Genomic DNA, 17,679 nt, shown 5'->3' with positions numbered 1-17,679 from the left:
ATAGGTTCTCACACATTTGTTGGCCCCACATCCGACATAGCACCTAACAGTATAGGAGGCTTCCCTCTAAATAGATCCATCTGCTCAGCTAGACTGAGCGGTCAGGAGGTCTTAGAGCTAAGTGATACAGATCAAAATACATACGTATTCCACATAAACAGAACATGGCAGAGGAAGATTATAGAAAAACCAGAAAACAAAATTCACAAACAGTATGATCATACTGAGTACATCAATGCTCTCTGAGGAAGGAAACAGCAACAACAGAGCAGCAATCTTTCTTTCTAATATTAACAAAGTCTTACAAGATCCTCATCATCTGAGGTAATATTTAATTGAAGAAAAATGTTCTCTGAAGGCCCAAAGGGTGAATCAGCCAACTCAATCTGCCCCTACTCTCCATTCCCAATTCACTGTAATACTATTTGTTGCTTCTGTCTTTTTAAATTACCTGTATTTTCAAGCTTCCTTCATCCTTCATTTGTTGTCATTGTTCAGTCATTTTCAGTCATGTTTGACTCTTCTTCACCCCATTTGGGGTTTGTCTTGGCAAAGACTCTGTAGTGATTTGTCATTTCCTTCTCCAGCTAATTTTACAGATAAGGAGACTGAGGCAAACATGGTGAAGTAACTTGCCCAGGGTCACATGTTTAATGTCTGAAGCCAGATTTGAGCTCAGGAAGATGTCTTCCTAACTCCAGACCCAGCATTCTATCCACTGTGTCACCTTCACCCTTCATACCAATCAGTTCAATTTAAGTGATGTCACTCATCTGTTAAAATTACTCTATACTCTCTACACAATAAAATCCAAGTTCCTTAATTTAGCACTGAATAACCTCATCTATTACATTGCATAACAGTGTTTTGAAAGTAATGGCAGGATCCTCTTGATTTATTTTCCCTATTGTGCTATTTTCATTTTAAGTGGGAAAGTTTCCCACCAGTTAGATAATGGGCCTGGTTATAAGATCCTTGGAATGTATATAGTTCTGACGCATGAATTGGCTATTCCAAAAAATATTTATGACATTTGCCTAACATCAAAGAGTTTCATCCCATCATACCAATAACAGGCCAGGCTATGACTTCCTGGCCAAAGACTAACAAAATAATTCTGATATTTCTGCAACTATGTTGCTACTCCTTTCAAATTTCTCTGATCATCTAGAACCATAAATTTTTTTGATGAATTTTACTGTTATTATCATCAGACACAACTGAATTCACAAATAAGGGGAATGGTGGGGTTTTAAATCCTTCCACTTGTACTACTGAGTAGTTTTAAGTGCTTATGTATTATTTTTGGGACGCAGTTATCCACCCTGGAATTGAAACCTATTAGAGGCCGTTATTCAAGTTGGTGATGCCAATCACTATCCTGGAGCATAAAGAACAAATGGAGGTTATGGTGAAGTAACAGAGGATCTTAAAGTCAGAAGTAGATGGGGATAAAGTCAAAAGATGATGATGAAAGTGGTAATAAAGCAAAAGATCAGTGTTGGTATGTTAGGAACAATAAGCGGTCCAATAGAAGTGAATCATAGCTTGTAGAGGGAAATAAAGAACAAGTCTGTAAAGGCAGGAAGGAACCAGGCTGTGAAGGATTTTGAATATGTTCTGACTTATTGTCTGTAAATTCTCAGGATGGATTAAGGCCTTTCCATTTAGTATACCTACTACTTTCATCCATAAAAAGAAACTTTAAATCAAGTGGGTTTTTTTTGTTTATTTTCCTGTTTGTGGACAAACGATTCTGGGTTTATCAAATGATACTGAGACTCAATGTACAGGTCACATAATACTGACTGCAGGGTTCTTCCAGTGCTAAAAACTTCCCTCACTCCCACCCCCATGACCCTTATGGATGAACCTTCAGTTATAGAAATGCTAAGAGTCCTTGTCAAAGTGACAAGTGATTCATTCTTTAACCTTGAACGAAATGGAAGATGGAGAAAAGTAAGGAAAACTAACTCCATGTTGAACAAAAAGTTGCATTGCCAAAATGAGCTTGTTAACATCTACTACAGAAATTATTTATAGGGGCAGCTAGGTGGCGCAGTAAATAGAGCACCGGCCCTGGAGTCAGGAGGACCTGAGTTCAAATCCAGCCTCTGACACTTAACACTTACTAGCCAGTGGGACCTTGGGCAAGTCACTTAACCCCAATTTGCCCTGCCTTCCTCCCTCCAAAAAGAAAAAAAAATTATTTATAAATTAAAATGTACCAGAAATTTTCCCTCATCTCAGTTCTTGTATATTAAACTCCATAGAATATCTTAGTTGTAATTGTATTTTCCTTATAATTGGAAAACTACACTCACTAAAAAGCCTATAAAAGTATATAGCTATGCCTTGCAGAATAGGAACAGCACTCAGAGCAATCTAATCCTGTTTCCCCTTTTTAAACCAGCAAAATATCTTTTGGCTGACGTCTATTTTAGTTTTTTTGTTTTTACAAGACTACAAAATATGTAGATTAAAACAAAAAAATACAGAGTTTAAATAATACAATCCATAAATTCAATAAACCACTAAGGATGGAGGTAGAGGCAGAGAGATATGAAGAGGAATTTACAAGTGAATTCTAGCAAATACACAGAAAATAGTTAACTCTGATATTATATGAATTTTTGTAAATAATCCAGAAATAGAGAGCCTATAAAACTTCTTCTACGGGATAAATAAGGTCTTGATATTGAAACCAGTGGGAGATAAAGCAGAGAAAGAAAACTATGAATATCTCTAATGAATATCTATCTCTATATAGATAGATAGATATACATATATAATTTGGTATTAGCAAAAAGACTAAAGCAACATACTAAAAGGATCATATACCATGATCAGGTTGAATACAAATACCAGGAATCAATATTAGGAAAAATATAAATACAATAAACCATATAAAACAATCATAAAAATTAAAGGAATGTAATCAATACTGTAAATAAAGTTTTGACAAAAAATAATGCCCATTTCTCTTACAAACATTAAAAAATTAGGAAGAAATGGGCGTTTCCTTAATATGATAAACAATATCTATGTGAAAACAAGAGTTAGAAATATCTGAAATGGAGAAATAAATGTTAGAGGTCAATCAAATAAGTTCACAAAAAAGCTAGCTATTGCAATTGTTGTTAAATCATGTTGAATCAGTCATGTCCAACTCTTTGTTTTCTTGGCAAAGATACCAGAGTGCTTTCCCATTTCTTTTTCCAGTGGATTAAGGCAAACAGAGGTTAAGTGACTTCCCCAGGGTCACAATGCTATTAAGTGGGGGTGGCTATGTGGCACAGTGAATAGAGCACCAGCTCTGGAGTCAGGAGGACCTAAGTTCAAATCTGGCCTCAGACACTTAACACAAAAACTAACCATGTGACCTTGGGCAAGTCACTTAACCCCAGCTGCCCTCCAAAAAGCAAAAAAAAACAACCACAAAATAAATAAAAATAAATATACAAGGGTGGCTAAGATGGCACCGCGAATAGAGCACAGGCCCTGGAGTCAGGAGGAACTGAGTGCAAATCCGGCCTCTGACACTTAACATACACACACACACACACACACAAAACTAGCCGTGTGACCTTGGGCAAGTCACTTAACCCCAAATTGCCTTCCAAAAAGCAAAAAACAAAAACAAAAAAACAATGCTATTAAGTGTCTGAGACCACATTTGAACTCAGGTCTTCCTGATTCCAGGCTCAGCACTCTATTCACTGAGCTACCTTGCTGCTTCAGCTATAGCAATAAGATCCCAATAAAGAAACTGAAGGAAAAAAGCAGAAGCAAAGAAGAAATAAAATTATCATTTTTCATAGGTGACATAATAGTTTACTTAGAGAACTCTAGTAATTCAACTAAAAAAAATAATTGAAATAATAGCTTCACAAACAGGATATCAAAAAAAACACAAAATATTTTAACATTCTCAATAATAACAATGTAATTTAGCAGGAAAAAAATCCATTAAAAATAACTGTGTGTATGGCTTTTCTCTTTGGGAGTGGGGAGGAGGGTAGATATAGGGGAAAATTTAGGTGGTGGAAAAACAAAAGCTATCAGTAACATCTAGTTTAAAAAATAACTATGGAATGCAGAAAATATGAAAGTCTACTTACCACTATATACTTAAGAATCATATAACTATAATTTAAAAACATTCTTTACATAAGTAAAAACATATTTAAACAATTGGAAGTATATTAACTTCTCACAGTTGGGCTGTGCTAAGAAAAATGAAAACACTAACTAAAATAACTTACAGATTCAGTGCATAGCAATCAAATTTCTAAAGGATTACTTCATCAAACAAAGCAAAATAACAAAACATTTTCAGGGGAAACAAAAACTCCAGAATTTCAATGAAAATAATGAAAAAAAAAAGGTGGAAGGTAAGGGACCTCGGCAGGGCAGATCTCAAACTATACAACAAAGCAGTACTTATTGGTACTTTTAAAAAACACTGAAGTGGATCAATAGAACAGATAAGATCCAGAATTAAATAAATGAAACTAGTATTACAGTGTTCAATAAATACAAGAAGACCAACTATTGGAGTAAGGACTCCCTGATGCTAAAAAAAATTCTGGAAAAACTAGAAAGCAGTCTGAGAAGAATTAAGTTTAAAGTGACATCTCACACAACATACTAAAACAAACTCCACATAGATAACACAATCTAAACATAAAAGATCTAATCATAAACAAATTTGAGGACAAGAGGTTTCACAAATACATGTAGAGAGGGAAGAGGAATTCTTGACCAAACAAAGGATAGAGGTGATAACAGGAAAAAAAAAATAGGCAAATTGATTACATAAAACTGAAAAATTGTTGTACAAATAAAATAAGTGGAATTTAAATAAGTAAGGAAACTGTTAAGTGTGGGGAAAATATCTGTAGCAAATTTCTCAAATAAATGTCTAATAATCCAAATACATAGGGCACTGATACAATTATATAAAAATGCTCCACAAGAGGCTATAAAAAGATGGTTTAAAAAAAAAAAGAAATACAAGTTATCAACAATCACATTTTAAAAAATACTCTAATTCCCTTGTAATAAGAGAAATGCAAATTACAACAATTCTGAGATTCTACCTCACAAACATTATTAGATTGAAAAAGACAACAAAAAGGGAAATCAGCAATCATTGGAAGGGCTATGGGAACACAAGCAAACTAAAGCACTGTCAGTAGAGTTGTAAATTGGTCTACACTTACCAAAAAGCAATTAGGAAAAAAGTTACTAAACTGTGAATACCCTTTGACACAATGATACCACTTCTAGGCATGTATCCAAAAGAAATGAAAGAAAGGAAAAAGAGTCACATGCACACACACAAAATTATTTATAGCAACCTTTATTTTCTTTTTTTGATAGCAAAAAAACTGGAAACAAAATAGGTCGCCATCTTTAGGGGAATAACTGTAAAAAAAAAATGCCACGCAAACATAATGGAATGATACTATATGGCAATAAAGGATAAAAAGGGAAGTTCAAAAAAAGCTAAGACATTTGTATGAGCTAATTCGGAATAGAGTGAGCAGAAGCACCAGAACAATTTATGCCATGGCTACAATGATGTAAAAGAAAACAATCTTGAAAGATTGAAGGACTCTGATCAATGAAATGAGCAGTCATCATTTCATAACACTGACAATACATATACTTCCCTCCTCTTAGAAGAAAAGTAATGGAACATAGGTACACAATAGACGTCACAAAACTTGTTTTACTTGACTATATTTATGAGATGGTTTCTAAGGCAGAATATGTGGGTCAGTGGAGTTGGCTAGTAGTGATAGTGATAAATTAAAAAAGAAAGAAATGAACATCAACAAAACATCTCAATACACAAAGAAGACAGAAGCAAGTTGAAAAGGGGATATAACCAAACATGGAAGTTTTGTTACTTTAATATTCAACTCAATACACAACTTAAAAGAAACCAAATGCAGAAATTCAGCTTCATATGCATTCTTCATTTTCTAATTTTTGAATATTAATAAAGAACATATTAGTTTTCTTTGAATATTAATGCAATGTTCATATTTCTTAATATTTTCAAATTCATACTAAAAAAATTTTTAAAGCCCAGCCATCCTTTAAGGTTTAGCTCAAATGCCTCCTTGTCCACAATGCCCTCCCTCATTCCCACCAGTCAGAAATGAATTATTTTTCACTCCATTGCTCTCTCACTGTAGCTCTCTTACGCTTTGTATTATTTATATTATATAATATATATTTATTATTTGTGCCCCACTTTGTATTATTTTTACTTCTGCTTGATGCCCCTCTTTACTAGACTGTAATATCCTCAAGATCAGGGAATATGACTTTTTCAACCAAGCAATAAAGTTAATATTTACTAAAGTCCAGGCACCATGGTTGGCACCAAGGATACAACAAAGAAAGGGAAACTGTCCCTTTCCTCAAGAAGCTCACATTCTAACAGAGGAAACAACATGTACCTGTGTGGATATATCCAAACTGCATAACAAACAGGTACAGGGCAATCTTGAATAGGAAGGCATAAGTAATATGTCCATCTCAGTATCTCTCCTTTTCTTCCCTTCCCTCCAGTGACTAGCACAGATGCTCTAACCTAGATACTAACTATGTTTGTTGAACTGGATTTGAAATAGAATGTCTACAGTTACATGACAATCATTCTAAACTATGACAGGAAGAAGAAAGCAGATGGTCATAGATATGTATTCATTTAGGAAGCAGATATACCTAAAAAAAATTATGTTAAAATTAGATCATATTTGAATAGTAGTAGGGCAGCTGGGTGGTACAGTGAACAGAGCACCAGCCCTGGAGTCAGGAGAACCTGAGTTCAAATCCGGCCTCAGACACTTAACACTTAAGTCATGTGACCTTGGGCAAGTCAGTTAACCCCAATTGGCCTCCAAAAGGAAAAAAGAGATGAACAGTAGTAAGGAAAAGTAGTAAGGATACCTAAAGAAACCTGTGACAAATACAGGAAAGAAAGAAGAGAGAGAGGGAGAAAAGGAAGAAAGAAGGAAAGAGAGGAAAAGAAGAAGGAAGTAAGGGGTGAAAAAGGGAGGGAAGGAGGAAGGGAAGGAAGGAAACTGTATAATTCAAAGACATAAGTTATATACAAATGAGCTTACAAATCAATATTAAGATTTTTTTTACATCTGGGCCTAGCTGAACTAATGAAATATCTTTCAGAAGCAAGCTACTCCCATGGAGAAGACTATGACAGTGACTCTTGCCTGGAGCCTGCTAAGGGGAAACCTGTACTCCACCTCTCCTAACAGACAACCAAACTGGACTCTTCTCTGACAGGCACTGCTCTCCTACAAGTAGACTCATGTTATCTGCTTCCAGCTAAAGTTAGCCTCTCATCCTCATAAGCCTGATTCGAAGTAGCTCATTAAAGGAGAATGGGGCAGCTTCAAGATGCAATCACAGCAGCTTCACTAACCAATCTCCATAAAGAAAACACCACAGAAATATGGAAATAATGGAAGTCTAATATAAAAAGTTTACGATGTATCTTAAAGAGAACTTTCTTTTAAAAGACCGACTATGATTTGAGATCTGAGAAGCTAGATTATTTTCCCTTTGTCATTTAAAGTCTAATGATAGAGTTAGGTGAGTAACCTGCCATGGCCTAATGCCATCTCATATTTACAAAATGCTCTCTTCTAGAAATATTCAGACTCATGTTGCCTCAAAACATCTGCATTACATAGAAGGCAAGGATTATTACAGCTTTGAAAAATTAGATCTACAAAGACATTCTCTTGTTTGCCTCTTGTTAGGAAGCCTAGGCACCGGATTTTTGCTAATGCTACCTTCCCACTAGATATTACTTCATTTTTGTCTTTGTATCCTCAGCATATACCTTGTACAGAGCAGGCCTTTAAAAACTGCTTGTGAATTGCTTAATTTTGGGTCCTGTCCACTCCTACTGTTCTTCTCTCTCACTAGACCACAAAATGTATGGCTGCCTATTTCCATCAGCCCTGGTGGAATATAGCAAGGCATTCCAGTTCACCAGCCCCTACTGTCAGCCCATTACCAAAGCTACCATCCAGGAGAGCACCTCCAGGGGAGATAAAATCCCACCATCTCTACCACCAAGAATACCATCAAACACTCACAGGCAAACAAATCAACCTAGTGGGAAGCAGCAACGCATCCTAAAAGAGGGACAGGCAGGGGTGGCTAGGTGGCGCAGTGAGTAAAGCGCCGGCCCTGGAATCAGGAGGACCCGAGTTCAGTTCTGGCCTCAGACACTTAACACCCACACAAAAAAAACTAGCCATGTAACCTTGGGCAAGTTACTTAACCCCAACTGCCCTCCAAAAGGAAGAAAAAAAAAAAAGAGGGACAGGAGACAGGAGATGCCACATTCCAGATGGTGCAAACCTCAATCTGCCCTTAGACATTAGGGGAGGCAACCCAGGACCTTGAGCCCAAAAATCTCCCAGACCACCAGCACTGTTTCCAATACATGTGAAGCAACCTTTATGGAAATGTGCCCTGGAAACTGCCTCTGAGAAGCTGCATCATCAACTCCTCAGCAGACACAGCGACTGAAGACCCAGAAAAGAAATTCCTTGCCACCAAAGTCTTTGGCTTCATTTCAAAATGTGAAAAACATACGCTTTATCCATGGAAATGACGCTAAAGAAGATGCACTGCCGTGTGGCTGGGCCCTGCATCCAGAACACATGCACCTCCAACTGCCCAACAGCCAAGACCACCTTGTGTCACCTCCCCTGATACAAACGCAGGCCCCGAGAACAGGGGCTGTTGAGCTTGTTGTGCGCCCAGCCCAGTGACCTATACACCATCATTTTTTAATAAAGGCTTCTCCATAAATTTATTTCATGCAAATGAGATCAGTTTCCTCATTTGGACAAAACTGCATGAAAATATAAAGGTTTTTGGAACAGGAGGCAGAAATTCATTTTGGTGCAGGCCTCTAGAAAACATTGGGGAGCTAGGTGGCCCAGTGGATAAAGTGCAGGACCTGAAGTCAGGATGATTCTTCCTGAGTCCAAAAAGATCCTCAGACACCAAACAGGTGTGTGGCCTTGGGCAAGTCTTTTACCCCTGTGTGCCTCAGTCTCCTCATATGTAAAATGAGCTGGAGAAGGAAATTGCAAACCATGCCAGTATCTCTGAAAAGAAAACCCCGGGGCAGCCAGATAGCACAGCAAGTAAGAGCACCGGCCCCAGAGTCGGGATGACCTGGGATTGAATCCAGGCTCAGACACTTAGCACCCACCCAGAAACACCTGGCTGTGTAACCCTGAGCAAGTTACTTAATCCCAATTGCTTAAAAAAAAAAAAAAGAAAGAAAAGAAAACCCCAAATGGGGTCGTGAAGACTCAGACACAACTGAAAAATGACTGAACAAATATGATTTCATTCCATGTAAAGACAAGTTAAGATTCAAAGAATCTAAGTACTTAGTAAAAACGCTAGTCAAGCCAGGGCACTTCACCAACAGGCAGACCACGGCACTGCACATGCTGACTACATGAATCAGCACATAGCACAGTAAATACTTCCTCTTGGATCAGCACCATTTCTCCACAATGCATGGAGGCCACAATGGGTAAACTTTTTTTTAACAGTAACTCACATTTCTACAGCATTTTATATGAGACATAATACTTTCTCATGAAAAGTCTGTGAGGCAGATGGTGCAGATATTATTCATCCCCATTCTGCAGATACGAAAACTGAGTTTTAGAAAGGTTACATTTCATGTTTTGACAGATTTGGAGTTTGATGAGACCTTAAAGGTCATCTAATATAACAACCTTATTTCTTAAACGAGGAAACCGAGGTCAGAAAGGTAGTAAATATAGAGTCAATACTTGAACAATGGCCCTCTGCCTCCAACTGCAGTGCTTTCTCCTGTACCAAAAGGCTCTTTTTTTTGCTTTTTTTGCTTTTTGGAGGGAGGAAGGCAGGGCAATTGGGGTTAAGTGACTTGCCCAAGGTCACAGGGCTAGTAAGAGTTAGGTGTTCGAGGCCATATTTGAACTCAGGTCCTCCTAACTCCAGGGCCAGTGCTCTATTCACTGTGTCACTTAGCTGCCCCAAAAAGGCTATCTCTTAAGTGGCATGCTCAACATTAGAGTATATGGGAGAGCTGGGAGTCAAAATTCATTCTTGGAATTCCAAATCTAGAGTGAAATGCTATAAAAACAAAATCTTAGAACTTCCCAGGACTCAAAATCCTCACTCATTATAATTCTAACCCATAGCACCTTCACAAAAAGTACAGGAGAGGACAACAAAGGTTGAAGTCAAGTACAATTTTTCCTCCGTATTTGTTCTCAAATATTAAGAACTCTGAGCACATGAAAAGAGGTTAGTAATACAGTGCAACTCCAAGAAAAACTGTCAATTACGCAAAGTGAGGGAGTGGGAACAAGAGGAAAGAAAATGAATCTGAATTCAGAATCCTTGGAAACTAAGAGGGGGAAAAGAGAGAAAGAAAGAGAGAGAGACAGAGACAGAGAGAGAGAGAGAGAGAGAGAGAGAGAGAGAGAGAGAGAGAGAGATAGAGAGAGAGAGAGAGAGAATGAGAATAAGAGGAGGGTGGAGAGAGGTTTTCTCTCTTTTCCCCATTCCCATATACTCACGTCATGCCCCAAGACGACAACAGAAAAGGATTTCATTAATAAATTTATTTCGACTTTCTTTTCAATGGTGCTGAAAAATATATGCAAATCCATTCGTAATTAGGTTTAAAAATTCCATTTCATGGGATAATCAGACTTCAAAAAACTCAATTTTAGTTTTAATCAGATTTTAACAAGGATATTAAGTCTATTTCGTTCAGAAGAGGGAGAAACGGAGAATTTAACACAAAATGTATTCAAGCTTAGCCCTGGGAGATAATTAAATAAAATTAATTTGGCAAGGGTTGTCAGTAAATGGAAACGCTCCAGACATTGGCATACATTTCTGATGGAAACAAAAGCAGCTCATTACTGTACAAACAGATACAAAGCTTATTGTTCAGATCCGAGAGAATTATACAGTCTTTTCGTAGCAATGGGAAGAATATGACCCTGGCCCATGGGGCTTGGAATAACTGGGTAACCCTATATAAAAGAAACAAACCATCCTACTCCTGGACAGCCTTGAAAACCTGCCAGAGGAACAAGTTTAGTCACTGAGCTTAGGGAGGGACAACATTGAAGGGGGACACAGACAACTGGAAAGGGGCCCTTGTTCTGAGAACTTTCCAGTCATCAGGAAAAGGATATTTATTCTATGGAATAAGTCTCTCATAAAATCTGGAAGGTAAATTTGTGATGAAAAGTCTGCCAAATAAACTTAAAAGTGATAATTAAGATGCCATACTACCAAAGTCTTCTTCAAGTCCTACTAGGAGTGTAGACTCAGTCAGAAGACGTGGGTCCAAATTCCATCTCTTTAAATTGACTGTGGGACTCTGGCTAGTGAATTCCACTGCAATTTATTCAATTTTCAGGAGTACCACATATGAGTTTTAGAGACACCTAACTGATAAATCATATTGCAATCAGGTTCGAGAAAACAATCAAAATATCCAAAGTAAATAAAGAAAAAAAAAAGTTACTTAAGAGCTGTAGGCATAGTATCCAGACTCATAGGTGTGACTCCTAGGCAAAAGAGAACTTTTTGTGAAGGCTGGAAGAAAAAATGAATTTTTTTTTAAGTCTCCAATTTGGGACGTTATAATAAAATTCTTAAAACTGTTTAAAGCACTCTCAGAGAGCAATGAGTATTTTTATTATCAAGTAAGCTATGGGACTCCTCCCTCACGCAAAATGTACAACTCATTCTAAGTACAGAATTTTTCTATATGAAATCAAATGTGATTTTGTTTAAAAGGCAATATAAAATAAAATTTTTCATAAGTTGTAAATGAAATTCAAAAACAACCTCTGGTAGCACACATTTATTACATATCTATTGGGGAAGTTACCCTTTACAAATTCAATATGCCCATTTTAAAAAGAGATAACTGGAAGAAAAAAAAAATCTCAGTAACAAAGAGCAGAGAAAAATCCACAAAGAGCGAGTAGACAATGACCTAGGATAAGTGCATATTTATTTTTCACATATGTATCTACTAATCCAGTTGACCCAAAACCAAATTTGAACAGCCCCAACAAGCAAAATCAAATGAGGGTTAGAGGCCTCCCCCTCCCTAGTCGTAGCAGAACTGTTTGGTTCCATGAAAATGAAGAGTAATTTATAGAGAATAAAAAATTAATTGCTAATCTTCTAACTCAGCCGCCTCCATGAACAAGATAGCATTGTGTTTCCTCCTCAGAAGTTAAATGCTTTCTCTCCAAGTAATTATAGCTCTTCTGCTACCTTCCAGAGAAACTAGATGAGCTACCGGGCACTGCCAAGCACCTGCCAACAAGGTGACAGGTGCTCCATCAAAAACAACAAACAGGTCATCTCTCCAGAAGGCCAGGATTGCTGTCACTGCCAAAGTTCAGCTGGGAGCCATCATTTCTAAATTAGATACTAGCCAGTGATGGGCCTCATGCTGCCTGCACATGTGCTAAGCTTGGTGGATGCTAAATTGACAGGCAACTTACCAAAAGAACCTTCTAAGCTTGGGGCCAGGGCACCAACTGGGCAGCATCATTTAGTGGGTTGGATGGGCTTGGGCCACACAAGACAGAACACAATATACTTCCAAACTATCCACAGGCTCCAACCAAGCAATCTGACAAAGGAATGGAGAGAGATCCACAATCTCTTCCTTACCCAGGATAACGAATGAAACAAAATAAGCAGTAGTTCTCAGATTACAGGTTTGAACATTAACATTAAAAAAAAAAAGTTGTCCTATGGGTATTTCCTCACTAACTCTACTAAGCATCAGTCTCCAATGGTTCTGTTGTACCCACAAGGAAAATGGTCTACCTAAACAGGGAACATCAAATGTGGACCTATCTAAATCTCCTCTCTGGCTCTATCCAAGCCAACCATTCTGAGACAAAAGGAAATTCCAAGCCCACTTTGCCCCCTCAAACCAATACTGCTATATATAAATAACATCTCAAGCTTGGTACTAGGTGGATTTTTTTGAGAACTTAAAAATGAAACGTAACAACCATTCTCGCAACACTCTTCAATCATTCAAAGCGATCAGGGGGATGACAAAATTGTGATAGGAAAGTGATTTGGCCATATAGGAAAGTGATTTGGCCATAATCACAATAAACAGATACAAGGCTTATATCCCTAGTTCCTGTCACCCAGTTCATGACCCAGATGCCAGGAATCCACTTGGCAGTGCAATGGGAAGAACACTGCTTTTGTAGTTAGAGGCCCTAAAATTCTAATCCTGACTTTGCTAATTTTTAGCTATATGACCTTAAGCAAGTCACTTAGCCTCTGAGCCTCAGTTTCCTCCTGGAAACTGAGGGGTTGAACTAAATGACCTTCAAAGTTCCTTCAAGCTCTAAATCTTATGATCCTAATTGGCAATCAAACTTTGTTCCTCATTAACACAGATTGTTGCTTCTCTTGATTTTTCAAGAAATAAGACCATCTACAGCGGAACTCAAAAGAGAAAAGAAAAATAAAGAAAGGAAGGGAAGAAGGAAGAAAAGAACTATAGCTTTGGGAATACACTAAACGAGACAAATTCTCCTTTCTAGTTAACATGAAATAATGACTGGAGACATATTCTCCCCAAATACCTTAAGTCACAATCAACTTCAAAAACCCAAACATCTCTAAGGGTAAGTAATTCAAAACATAAGAGACTTTATTTACATATGTATGCATAATAATATGTAAGTGTGTGCACATACATACAAATACCCAGAACCCCTCAGACTGGTGCTTGGTCCCCCTACACTCTGCAGGCCAGGAGCTGAAGCTGCCACGTGGGGGCGGTTGCACGGCTACAGTGCCTCAGCCGTTTCTCACCCCGGGGACAAAGGCCAATGGCACTCCCAAGTACTGGATCCCAAAGTACACAGTGCAATGAACTCTCACTTTGTCCTTAGCATCTATGTGTTGATAATTCTGGAAACCACCACATCTCCTGGTGATCTGAAGTCCCTCCAGCCTATGGTTGATCAGGCCCACCCTGGGGCTAAAACCTCCAGCTCGACGAGGCTGAGCTCTGCTCCCAGAGTGCTGTGCTGGCCAATTCCTGCCGGCCTGCTGGGCTGTCCTCAGTGGGAGGTTATCTTCAATGTGTCATTTTGTGGGTTTTGTAGCTCCAAAGTTTGTTCAGAGTCCCCTTTTACATGAATTGGGGGAGGTGGAAGCCAGAGCCCTGCGGAAGTCCTGTTTCTACTCTGCCATCTTGACTACGCTCCTGTTGTTAATATTATTGTTGTTCAGTCATGTCCAACTCTTCATGACCTCATGGACCATAGTGCTCCTGGCCCTTCTATGTGCCACTATCTCTCAAAGTCTGTCCAAGTTCATATTTGTTGTTTCCATGACACTATGTATCCTCTGACATTCCCTTTTCCTTTTGCCTTCAATCCTTCCCAACAGTAGGGTCTTATCCAATGGGTCCCACCTTCTCACTATCTAGTCAAGGTACGTAAGCTTCAGCTTCAATATCTGACCTTCCAACGAATAGTCTGAATTAATTTCTTTTAAGTATTGACTAATTTGTTCTCCAAGAAACTCACAAAAGTCTTCTGCAGCACCACAATTCCAAAGTGTCAATTCTGCAGCACCTCAGCTTTCTTTATAGTCCAACTCTCAAAGCCATACATTGCTACTGGAAAAATCATAGCTTTTATATCTGGAACTTTGTCAGCAAGGTAATATTCCGTCCAGATTTGCCATAGCTTTCCTTCCAAGGAGCAAGCATCTTTTAATTTCATGGCTGCAGTTGCTGTCTGCAGGGATCTTTGAGGCCAAGAATATAAAATCTAACATGACCTCCATTTCTTCTCCTTCTATTTGCCAGGAAGTGATGAGACCAGTTGCCATGATCTCAGGGTTTTTTGGTATTAAGTTTTAAGACCGTTTTTACAGTCTCCTTTCACTCTCATCAAGATGCTTCTTAATTCCTCTTCATTTTCTGCCATAAGAATGATATCGTCTACATATATGTGAGCCTGCTGATATTTCTCCCAGCAACCTTAATTCCAATTTTTTATTTACCCATCCTGGCATTACGTATGATATACTCTGCACATTAATTTAAATAACTAAGGTGACAATATACAGCCTTGTCACATTCCTTTTCCAATCTTAAGCCAATAGTTGTTCCATGCTCACTTCTTAGCCCTCACACGGGTTCCTCAGGAACAAGAAAGATGATCTGGTACTCCCAGCTCTTTGAGGACTTGCCACAAAGTCAAATGCTTTAGTGTAGTCAATGAAGCAGAAGAAGATGTTTTTCTGGAACTCTCTTGTTTTCTCCATGATCCAGTGAATGTTGCCAATTTCATCTCTAGTGCCTTGGCCACTTAAAAACATATTGCTGAAACCTACCTTGCAGAATCTGGAGCTGGCATGTGAAATGAGTGCAATTGTTCAGTAATTTGAACAATCTTTGGCACTGCCCTTCTTCAGGATTGCAACATAAACTGATCTTTTCCAATCCAGTGGCCACCGTTGTGTTTTCCAAATATGCTGGCATATTGAGTGCAGCACTTTTATCCAGGGCACAGATTTCTAAACACATATTAACAGATATACGCTATAAAGCATATCAAACAATATTTGTGTCTGGGACAGATAATACAGATGGACAAGGAGCTGAGCCTAGAGTTATAGAAGAGGAAAAAGAAAGCGAGGTTGCTTTGAGGAAATTGAAAGGCAGCACTGTTAGTCAGTCAGTCAAAAAGCAGTTGTCAAGCACTTACTACGTGCCAGGAACTATGCTATGCACTGGGAATAAAGAATGGCCAAAACCAAAACACAGGCCTGGCTCTCAAGGAGCTTATGTGCAAAGGGGCAGATACAAAGAAGATGGAGGCAAGATAAAGAGGAGATCATCAAAGAGAAGGCACATACATCCAAAAGCTTCAGGAAAGGCTTTCTGCAACTGAGAGTTAAAGGAAGCTAAAGAAGCTAGGAGGTGGAGATGGGGTGGGAGAGAGACCGAGGTTTTCAAATAAAGTCAGTCAGTGAAAATGCTCAGTTAAGAGATAGAGTCATACTGTGAGAAACAGCAAGGAAGGTCAGTGCAATGTAATTTCAGAGCACATGTCAGGTGTAAGGTGTAAGGAGACTAGAAAAGTTGGGGCCAAGCAACACATAATGAAGGGCTTTGAATGGCAAACGGAATTTTATTTTTGATCCTGGAGGTGGTAGGGAACCACTGCAGTTTACTCAGTAGGGGAATACCATGGTCAGATTTAATTTAAGGAAGATTAACATGAGAGTTGAGTGGAAGAAGGATTGGAGTAGAGAGAGATTTGGGGCACAGAGACTACCAAGAAGGCCATTATAATAGTCCATGGAATGAGGTGATGGAAGGCAAGCATCAGAGAAATGGCTATGTGGAAGAGAGAAAGGGAAGTATTCAAGAGATGTTATAAAAGTAAAATTAATGGGGTGGCTAGGTGGTGCAGTGAATAGAGCACCGGCCCTGGAATCAGGAGGACTTGAGTTCAAATCCGGCCTCAGACACTTAACACAAAAACTGGCCATGTGACCTTGGGCAAGTCACTTAACCCCAATTGCCCTACCTTTCCTCCTCCAAAAAAGAAAAAAAAGTAAAATTAATAAATACTGACAACAGGTTGAATATGGGTAGTAAAAGCCAGTGAAGACAAGAAGATGACATCTAGGCTTGACCCTGGCTGACTGGAAAAATTGTGGTGCTCTAAACAGTAAGAGGGAAGTCTGGAAGAGGAGAGAGTTTAAGGAAAAAGATAAGGAGTTAAATTTTGGATATACTGAGTTTAAGACATCTATATCACATCCTGTTCAGATGTCAAATAAGCAGCTGGTGATGTAAAACTATGGCTAAGGAGAAAAATTAGGATGGGAAAAGTAGAACTAAGAATCATAATGGAGATGATAATTGAATCTATGGGAGCAGATGAGATCAATAACAAAAATAGAACAGAGGTGCAAGATAAAAGCAGCCAGAACAAAACCTTGGGGGACACACAAAGAAGGTAGACTAGTCATAAGGAGAAAGGGATGGATGGAGAGAGTGCTCCAATAGTACTCTTATGATGTTCATGAGAAAGTGAGGAAGGGTGGGCAACTAGGTGGCGCAGTGAATAGAGCACCAGCCCTGGAGTTAGGAGGACCTACGTTAAAATACAGCCTCAGAGACTTAACACAAAACTACCTGTGTGACCTTGGGCAAGTCACTTAACCCCAGTTGCCCTGCCTTCCCTCCTCCAAAAAAAGAAAAAAAAAGTAAGGAAGGACTCTAGGATCCTGGGCAGACTTCCATGGAGAAAATCACCTTGTGGTAATAATGGGTTAAAATCTGAATCATTACAGGGAACTACTGAACATATGAAGTCACAGATGCATGAGAGTATTTGAGCACTCTAAGAAGGAAAAATTCTGGTCCTAAGAGTCAACTTACACACTACCCCTACCCCTTTAAAAATTACCAAGAGAAAGAGAATTAACTTTTTTACCTTTCCAACATGAGCAAAGATTTTCTGTAGTTGATTTATCAAGAGCTTCAAGAACTTATACACCAGGGGC

General features: G+C 38.6%; 1 protein-coding gene across 3 annotated transcripts in view; it reads right to left on the bottom strand.

The window, feature by feature from the left end:
• The window catches only part of MAD1L1 (mitotic arrest deficient 1 like 1), an 865,451-nt gene that overhangs the window by 785,689 nt on the left and 62,083 nt on the right, over positions 1 to 17,679 (bottom strand). Inside the window, exon 1 of one of the 3 annotated variants that reach the window (XM_069084814.1) lies at positions 452 to 474. The exons of the other annotated variants lie outside the window; for them this stretch is intronic. The gene's annotated coding sequence lies outside the window, so the exon portion shown is untranslated. Of the gene's footprint in view, positions 1 to 451; positions 475 to 17,679 lie in introns of those variants that run through there. 3 annotated transcript variants of the gene reach the window in all.

Source organism: Petaurus breviceps, unplaced genomic scaffold (assembly GCF_028583685.1).
Source record: "Petaurus breviceps papuanus isolate PSGF00001 unplaced genomic scaffold, PetGlider_PUasm1.0 175, whole genome shotgun sequence".
NCBI lineage: Eukaryota > Metazoa > Chordata > Mammalia > Diprotodontia > Petauridae > Petaurus > Petaurus breviceps.
This window is presented reverse-complemented; position numbering and strand designations above follow the sequence as displayed.